A 10,571-nucleotide genomic window follows, 5' to 3' on the forward strand; every position below is an offset into this window, starting at 1 on the left:
TGGATAAGAAGTCTCAAATACTATGCTGTGGGAATGTTATGCTAGGCAATATGCCTGCTGATAAATGTACTCAGAACACAAGGTCAGAAACTTTGCTTTGGAGGAAAGTTGCCCTGTGTAGGGGGAAAAGTCATAGTTATGAATAGTGTATAATTTAAAACAGTCCAGCAGCATATGTATGGTATGCAGTAAACAAATTGTCCTTCTAAAAACACACTAAAGCTACGGAGTGGGTTTTTTTTTAATTAAGCAAAACTCAAAGCATTTTTGTTTTGAAAAACAAAACAAAACAAAAATCTGAGGTTTTTTCCCAGCAAAAGAAAATTATCTCATGCAATAATGAGTGAACTTCTTTTTAGTGTTACTGCTGAATTGTTTTTTCTGTGAACTGTGTGCATTCATATAGTACCAGACTTGCTGAGTTGAGAGTAAAAAAGCATTAAAGTAAGATAATATTAGGAAAATGTAAACATGTCTACTGTTCAGATATAGTTTTCAGACATTCAACATGATTTGGAAACTTCTTTGAAGTATTCATGCTTCTGTTGTATAGGTAAGTATATGTGAAGAACCGTCTAGCACTGCATTGTTGAATTGGTCTTCTTTCCTGGCTCTAGGTTTAGCTAAAATAATGCTATAAATGCTATACTGCCTACTTAAAATCCACAAAACAAATGCATTGCCAAATTCCTTTGGCCTCAGTCTTATTACAAAAATTATTAGATCAGTTTGTCAGGATAACAAATGAATGCCATTACTTGAAGCATAAACAATTATGCTAACATTGTGCCCAATAGGAATTAATGCTCCATAGAACAAAATCTATTTGATAATTACTGAATATCATTTAAAAGCCTCCTGGCACTGCAACTCTTCTCATAGCGTAGAAAAAGATTGGTGAAATAATGTTTCTTCTCTACTGCATAGCTGGCATTTACAAATTGCAGGTATCCTATTGTAATGTTGCCTGTGTTTAATGTTTATGCAACACCCATGGGAGATAAATTTCATCTGCTACCCAGACTTTTTAAATCCTCTTAAATAAATGAGCCCAATCTAAACTGAGTCATTGGCATGAAGTCTTATCTGGCTCAAAAACAGTTTTGCCTACTTTAAGTAAATGGTTGTGTTATAAGCCCTCTTTAGCCAAACAAAGAAGAAAGCTGTAGTCAGACATTCATGGACTAAGCAGAATAAGCCTGACTTTGCCTTTAACAATTTGCTATATACCCTATGATTATATGCATTTCTTTAAAATGAATCACCCCTTGAGTGACAAATGCTTCCCTCCATCTCTTTCAAATATATGTTTCTAAAATATGGATCATACCCTGCCAAAACTGGGTTCTTTTCTGCTTTAGATGCTAAATCACATAGGAAAATGTTCTGTTTTTTTCTTAAGTAGATTGGTTCTAAAAGGACAGGACTATTTATCATTAAAGGTATATGAATGAATAGAAGTCGGATGCTTTTGGAAGAGTTTGAACAACCCATACTTTAGCCTTTGATACGTTTCTAGTCCTGCGCTTCATATAAGCAAATGAAATTGCTGCTGCTGCTGCTGCTGCTGCTGCAAAGAAACACTCATTTCAACAATTTCAAATTGTGGCAGAGAAAGGTATTCTAAACTGTGACAGCAGGTGGCATGCATGAACTTTCTTTTTAAAGAGTAATTTTATATCACTAGAGAAGGATCTTTCCAAGTAACCATAAAGCAAATGTATGTATGTATGCTGTATCAAAATAGTTTTTTCTCAAAAGCAGTCTTTCATTTTTACAGCATTTTAAGCCAAACTAATGTGTTCTAGAATTTAGCATGTTTTCAGATTTTCAATGTAGCTGCAATTATCAGTAATACATAGTGCAGCCTTTCTCCTCTGGTGTTAGGACTACGTTTTCCAGAATTGCCAGTTGGCATCAGTTGTAGAATTTCAACTTGTGTATGTTATACTCTCCTTTTTAGTTCATTTTGTGTTTAATGACGCAGGCCTGTTGGCTAGAGAAATTTAGGTCTCTGTAAACCCACTGTTTTTAAGTATCAGGACATTTTTGTTTTTTCCAGAACAGCACAGCATTTCATATCCTCAGCCTTATGGCCTAATTCTACATTACATGAAAATATGTGTTCTTGGAAGCCAGTGCTTGTGCCTTTTTTAGGTAAAATCGTTGTTGGAACTGTTGAGAGAAGGGCCTACTTATTCCCTTCCCTGCCTCCCTTTCTCCACTCCAAATTATCTGCAAGCCATTTCCTTTCAAACACATTTGAAATATGGGATAAAGTGGATAGAAGCGAGAATTAAACTGGCAAAGAAAGGAATATATCCCATCCCCTCAACTCTACATTCTCCTCCTTCACCTTTATTTTAACTGTGCACTTAATTATTGTTCATTTAATTTTTAACAAATGTTCAAGCAACTTGTAGCTCATAGTCTTTCTGCATCACATGCATGCCTACACAGAGCAAAAGTCCTTCTACTGTTGCACAGGCTTTCTTGGTAGGAAGTTACATACCACTGTGCATGCTCTTGGTTATGATTCCACCCATTGCTTCATTTCAAACTACCATTACAGCAACAATATCTGGATGTGGGTGTTTGGGTTACTGTTTTCAACAACAATGAAGATGTTTATATGATTCCACCCCTCCTCCCCGGCCCCATGAAAGCATGACTACCTGATTCTTGGTAGTGAATACTTAAAAGGATCTAAACAGTGGCATCTGCATGGGGATGGGGGGGGGGGGGGCATGTCAAACTGATGGAAGCAATACTGTGACACCAGCCTTGCTCCTTTTCTATGCATACTGCAACATCCCATGAAAACTAAAGGGTGAAGTTTGCAGCATATTGCCATGATAATTGCTTTCCTGATTCTGGCAAAAGCAAGATTCAATGGACACCACTTTTCCAATGACTGATGACATTGATACCTGCCTTCTACAAACATTGGGCAAGTTAATTGGCATTTTCTTGAACCAGTAGAAATTGCAAATTACTTATTGTCTCATCCTCCATCAAAAGGTAGATGCTTAACAAATTCTACATATGGGTATGATTCTGTATGGACTTATTTCATCTAAGTATAATCTACCTTTCCTTGAGCTATCTCCACTGGCTACAATATACAGTGAGTGGACAACATACAAATAGATACAACATTCAAATAGAACAGTGATGCTAGAGATCCATTACCTGAAGAAGTGAAGAGGTTTACTGCTGATACATTTTCTCAATTATGTTCTCAAGACTGAAGATCCTGAAGGGGATCACATGAGTCCTAAAGTTCACCAGACTCTTCCTATTTTCACTTGACTGATACCATTCTTGAAAGGGAGGGAGGAAAGGCTATTCAAATATTCAGGTATTATTATTATTTTAGTTATTTTTTAGGTACAGATATTTTGTATGTACAATTATATTTTCAGTTGAATAAAAATATATAATCTCTCTCATTTTGGGAACTTATAAATGTATGTTATGCACTTTAAAAAAAACTGCAGCCCCTTCCCCCAAACACAGGATTGGCCAGGCCAACCAATTGCTGCTCAAAAAACATGATGACTTTAGCTCACCACAATTGTTAGTTTCTCCAGGTCTGGTGTATTGTTCACTTTCTTAGCTGTTCAGACAGTCAATACCGCTAACAACATTGCCACTTCTCACAAATGAAAATTCCACCAGTCTGTAACTGTCTGTTGGGACTCCCCGTCAAATAGTTTGTACCCACAATTAACCACAAATGATAATCCAAAATGACTTTTAAACTCCTGGTAAGTCATTTGTGGATATTGCCTCTTGGTCTTTATTGTTTATTCTAATGTTTTTGACTTTTGACTACAGTTACTCTTAGAAATCTCTCTCGTGGGTTTCTATCTCCTCTGCTTGGTGCTTTAGCAAGTTAAATGCCTTGAAGGCTGATCAATCTTGTAATAATAAACTGGTTCCATAGCCTGATACTGTTTTTTCTCCACCAAACAGTTGCTATATCAAGTAGCTATAATTTTGTGAAGCTTCTTTTCCGTCACCCTTTAATTCTCTTGAACAACCTTTCATTCACTGGAGATTTGTTGAAGTCTGTGTAGAATATACTGTGGGGTTATTTGTTTTTGCTTCCCATCTATTTTTATGGTATGAGAGATCCAAGAAGAGATTGCCAATATCAGTTCCGTATTTGGTATTCAATACACCCTTTTCATTATTTGGTCCTCTGCTTCTGATGTAGCTTTATCTGATCTTTAGAAAGCTGGTAATGTGGCCATAATCTTGTGCATTCTTGAGGCATTTTCATTTGGGTATTACTTCTGGAGTAGATGCTTCTTTTGGCAGGACAGTGTTATTCTCCTCTATAGCCATCTGACTGGTTTCAATTGAAGTAAGCTGTAATAAGCTTACCCATATGTGTGATGCACAGACATGACAAATGGAGGGGTCACTTATCTGAAACTGTGGCTGAGTGATCATCTGTATAGTCAATCACATGACTCTCCCAGTGTTGTACCAGTGTCTCCCAGTGTCTCCCAGTGTCCAGGTGCCAGAAAAACTAATCAGAAATCCCGTATTTTCTAATCTGCTGTAACAGTCCAGAGGGGAAATATGGGAACTACATGCAGAAGCAGAAGTGCTACATGGTGGTTATTTCTTCCCCCTCTGCTAAGCCCGTCAGAACTCTACATAGTGGCACTGTACGGGTCATTTACCTATATGTGTAAATACACATATGACCATTTAAACCATTGGTACTCAAATTGGGTGATACTGTGATTCCTTATAATGAATAAGGAATTTGTGCAACACCCCACCCAGCCAAATAAAATAAACGAATTCATTGGTATTAGGACTGGACAAGAGATGCAAATACCACTTACTTTTAATCATATTTTAGTCTATATATCAAATAAAACAGTGATAGAACCTTAAACTTTAATGAACAAAAAACTTTCATTTTTCTGGTTTTAACCAGCTTCCTTATTTTTGCACTGCAGGCAGATGACAATGTCCCTGCAGATATAGTTACCATATTTTCAATTTTTTAAAAAAATGGCAACCCCATTTTTTAAAGCATTTCTGTGCTGTAACTAGATAAAAGACAAATATAGGCAGTGACTGACTCCAGTGTTGATTTCTGAAGAAAAAGAGATGGGGAAATCTAATTCTTTTTTGTGGACAATTATTTTCACTCCTGACAGACAGACAGACAGACAGACAGACAGACAGACAGACAGACAGACTGACTGACTGAATGAATGAATGAATGAATGAATGAATGAATGAATGAATGAATGAATGAATGAAAAAAGAAAAGAAAAAAGAAAAGAATGCTTCCTTTGCCTGGACTATGGATACTGAAAAAATAGTTTCACTTGAACTGCTATTAAATTACTGCAGTTTGCAAAACACTGGCAGGTGATAAGCTGCTTTTGGTGCTGCACTGGAAGAGCTGGTGTTTGATGTTATAAATCCTTTAAGCCTAGTGCCTGGTATTGCAAACCCTTTCCCCTATTCTTGCAACTCCCTCTTTGCTTCAGCCTCACAGCTTCTGCATCACAATGTCCTCTGCAGTTGACTCTTCCTTTTAAAGGTGAGTACAATCCCTCCCAAGACAGTGAAGGTCATATCAGAGGATCAGAGATCTACATAGGAGCCTCATGCCCTCCAGGCATGATTACTCTTAAAGGTGAGTACAATATTTTAAAAGACCAAAGCAAATACTTGGTGTTCATTTAAACTTGTGGAAATTTCACTTTCTTTTGCATTTTGCATAATTCTACCCAGAACGAATAGGTCTGCTCTTGAGCAGGGTTTCTCAACCTTAGCACGCTCACGTGTTAAAGTTGCCACGGTTGAGAAGCCCTGCCTGATGCAACCTCCCACCATCCCATGTTTTACAATTACATCCCCCCCTCCCAAATTCAGATGGATTATAACCTACATTTTGAGAAATACTACTTTAAAAATCACTGTTACAGGTTTTTAAAAAGTATATTCTTCATCACAAGTTGTTCTGATTGGTCACATCTGTAATGCAGCTGACTTCACTTCTCTTTTCTGTCTCAATTTTGTTAATATTTATTCTGTACAAATTTAATCCTACTGGGCCTCTCTGTAATGATATTCTTCCAGCTCTGTGAATTTTTGTCATGACTTTTTCCCTGCTCTTTCTTGGCTTACTTTTATGTTGACTGGATTGTATCTATCTGTATAATTAAATCTTTCTCTACTTGTTTGGATCTACTACAATTTTTATTCTGCTCTGATGGCTTCATATAGATGCTAACTTCCTCTATCCCATGTCTGTATATGAGCCATTATGCCACAAATTAATAAAACCGGGACCAATGACATAGTGTGGGTAGATAGTCTTTATTTATGTCATAAGTTCATGTACAATCAATGTTCAGCACAACACAGATGAAAAAAAATCCCTCCCAAGATGCAATTTAAACTAATGCAATTAGTCTAGCTAAAGAGAAAGCTCTTCATTGAGGTTCATAGGCAACATTAAATAGATAGCAAGTGTAAAGGTTTTCCTGTTACATGAAATGATACATTTACTGCCTGACTTCAGCTTTAGCCTCTCAAGTCAAGGCAGTATAGATTATTTCCACAGATCCAGTTGAAAATATTTGCTTAATCCAAAGAAGATAGGCCTGTAGCTGCACTTGAAAGGTCACCCTGAAGCCAAATATAAGGATTCACTTGATCTGAAGTTCAAGCATGAATGGTAAGGCAAAGCAATAATTAGACTGATTTATTAGGGAGTTTTTCATAATAAGCAGGAATCACTGGCTAAAATAAGGGGACCTGTTGTACTGTAACCTTCCCTTCATATACACAATTAAGTAATATAATTAGTTAGAAAGAAGTGGTGATTCAGTAAAAATAAACATTAAGAATGGATTAACCAGGACATTCCATAAATGTCTCAAATGGGACCTGGATTCTGTTCAAGTAAGAGATTGGGTGTGCATTGTACAAGTTGCACACATATATCTGTTTAATTGGCATAGTTCTAAGCTCAGAAACACTCTTTTGTGCTAGTATCAAGCAATAATACCAAGACAGAGTCTGGGTTCATATATCATGATAAATTATAATGGAGTTTGCCTAGTTTGGAGTTAGCTTATTATATGAAGCTATCCATTGTAATTAATAAATCAGTTTTCAGAGGGGGAGCTGGGATGTGCTACACTAGAAACAACCATATATTATATTTTTCTATCTCTTCTCACTTTCCCACAATTGCAAGGTTTAAATAATGGTTAGCTTACAGAAGCTAACTTCCTATTTAATACAAAGTGAAACTATATATTTTTTTCCTTGTTAAAAATACAAAATTACAAATAAATATCTAGCATTAACTAGCTTTCAAATTTCTGTACACATTTTTAGTTTTGTTAAAACATGAGTTTGGCTAAGATATTTTTTATATATTTGTCCCAAACTGGTTTCATTTTTAGCCAATCTTGCTTAAATTGTTAGGTTTAATGTCTAAGCATTACAAGCCAGAAAAAAGATCTAGCCAAGACCAACTTAACTGTTTCTTTGCTTACAACATAATACAAAAATAAGGTTTCAGGAACTTACCAGAAAATTAATGCAAAAGAGCTAAGTGTGAAAGCACCCACAGCAGTTAACTGGAATGGGGTGGGGGTGAAAGAGGTGGAAGAGTTAGTATTTACAAACTTGTAAAAACATGATTCTGATGGAAATTGACAGTGAGCCAATAACTGTTGGATTGATATTAATATCATGGGCATTTTCATCTTTGAAGCTAGAAGGTGGCAACAGCTGGAATGCTGTGACTAAGGTTGAGGCAATTAAACAAGTTAGAACATAGCTAACTAATAGCTCCCTTGCTTGGTATTGATGCAAGCAAATTCTTCTAGATGGTTCTGTCTTTAAAAAGAATGGTTACAGCTATTTGCTTCCAAAGGCAGAGATTTTTGGGCTACACTAACATTGGTACTAAACAATGCTATGAGATGCCGATGTATAGCCTGATTACTGTTAAGGGGCCTGGGTTCCATAATCCAGAGCAAAATAATTTTCTGCCAAATTAAAAACAATATAACCCTAATTACTTTTTTACAGAAGATGTTTTGTTATTAAATTTATATTATATATTGTTTCTAAAGACTTGCATATGCCACTATATGCCACCTACCCCCTTAATGAGTCTGGGCAGGTTATAAAGATGCAGTAGAAATACATATTATAACATTAAAAGCAGGACAGCTACAAAACAGAACTAAAACAGGTTGCTGGTAAACACTGGATCTACCTATGATTTGGTGGCAGATGAACATGCAGACCTGGCACGTATTATTGAGATCTAGTTAGGAAGAAATTGATATGTGGCCCCATTGGTGATCTGTTCTGGGTTTCAGGTCCTGCAGAAGCCACAAGGCCAAGTTTGGGGAAGAGGGGTAGCTGTGGCCAAGAGGAATAATCCAAGCAATGACCAGTAGCACAGCCACAAAGGTAACTGGTTACAAGTGTTTGTATGTGAATCTGGGCCACAGGAACAAGTTTGGTCTGCTATCAATGTAGTGACTCTCCTGCTATCTACAACATCCTTTCAGGAGCTTCTGGATTTCACATCTGGACTGGGTTTGGAATTCATTGGGTAGCCCAAATTCAGGCCTACCTAATGGCAATAAGAGTGCCGAAGCTTATATACTTCTTTACACTTATTGAATCCCCAGATTCCTGTCTAGTGGCTTTCTAGTAACCAAAACTCTTTTAAGGGAAATAGGAGGGGATGATTTAAAAAATGGAACAAATGAAGAAATATATAAGACAGTACATTAAAGCACCTGGGTAAATAACAATGTTTTGAGCCACTCATAATTGGGCTTTAATACAGAGAGTATTAAATGGTATCATACACATCCTATGTATATTGTTGTCCAATGTGATTTTAAAAAAACCCTGGACAAATCTAAGTGGATTTTTACCCAAACTCCTCACAATGGTGCTCAGATAGCATCACGGTGCTTGCCAGAACTTCACCCACACAACAGACCTGAAGAATTTCCTTGAATGGTTCTCCATGAATGCAGCCAGGGAGGAATCTGATCATTACTACTGTTCCTTGATTGACATAGCATAAGTCTTATCATGATCTCTCCACTCTATCCTGTCATATTCACCTCTGTGTCTATAGCATATTGTTCAACATATTGATCTTATGTTTCATAATCTACAAAAGCTCTGTGTACAGTGCAGCACTACAGCCTTGGTCATGGGACACAGGACACTTAGAAGCCATGGAATCTAATATTCATTATTCCAAATCTCAACTCAGTTGCAGATAGGTGATCTCCCAGGTTTGGGGGAGAAAAAATCCTGTCCTGTTCAAATCAATAATATAATGAAGCAGATGATTTGAAACTGGATCCTACCCCTCTAGTGAGAAACATGATTACAGGGTTTACACCTCACCAGGAAAGCATCTTACCAGCCCAAGTTGTGCCAAACCTCAATTATCAGGAATGAATAAAGCAAACAATTGAGTCTATACTCCTATCTTACTTAAAAAAAAAGGCATGTGAAAGTCTTGATTAACTAACACCATGATGGGTAGAAGAGGCTCATCTGGTATAAACTATGGTATATGGAAGATTGCAATTTGGGATTTAAAAGGATAAAATAGTAAAGTGTATGAATTGGTGAATGAAAAGAAACAGATGTTTCTGAGAAACTAAGAAAAATTGTATGGTAAAAAATGTAATTGATCTGAATGAAGGTGGCCTGATCTTGTAGAGTTAATGAATACGTGCATGGAAATGAAGGTGTAGGTTTAATTATAAAAGAAAATGCTATCAGAAAGTATGAATTGGTGTCATTAGATTGTTGTGGACATATTTGAAAGTAGGAATTTACAAGCTGGTGATAGGCGTATGTTATGCTCAAGTGAATGGTAACAATGGAAGATTCAGGGATGAGTTTTAGGGAAAACTGCAACATTCTGAATGAGTCTGATCCTTGAGAAAAATTTATATGATAGTGACGTGAATGGATGGATGGAGACAAAAAACGGATGTGACTTGCTTATACAGTGGCTGTGAAATTTGTTTAAGGTACATGTGTGCAAATTGCATCTGTTCTTATCAGTTGGAAGAATGGTACTATTGTTCCTCTATACAAAGGAAAGAATAGTAAAAGTAAATGCAAAGACAACAGGAATAATGGTTTATTATTTATTATTTATGTTACTTTACTTTTATGCTACCCATTCCCCAAAGCTCTAGGCAGCTAACAATGTCAGCAGGAGGAAATTGGCCCTATTTGATTTGGTCAGATGGGCAGATGAATAGAAGAGAAAGCAATCCCTCAAATAGCCATGTCTGGGACCATACACAGGTAGTCCTCATTTAGTGACCACAATTGGGACTGGCAACTTGGTCATTAAGTGAAGTGGTTGCTAAGCAAAACCATGACTCTGCTTATGACCTTACTTCAGCTTTCCTTTGCTTTACAGACCTGCAAAGGTCATAAATGCAAAGATTAGTTGTAAAGTTACTTTTTCATCACCTCTGGAACTGCGAATGCTCACTAAATGAAGCACT

This window comes from Candoia aspera, chromosome 7 (assembly GCF_035149785.1).
Source record: "Candoia aspera isolate rCanAsp1 chromosome 7, rCanAsp1.hap2, whole genome shotgun sequence".
Taxonomy (NCBI): domain Eukaryota; kingdom Metazoa; phylum Chordata; class Lepidosauria; order Squamata; family Boidae; genus Candoia; species Candoia aspera.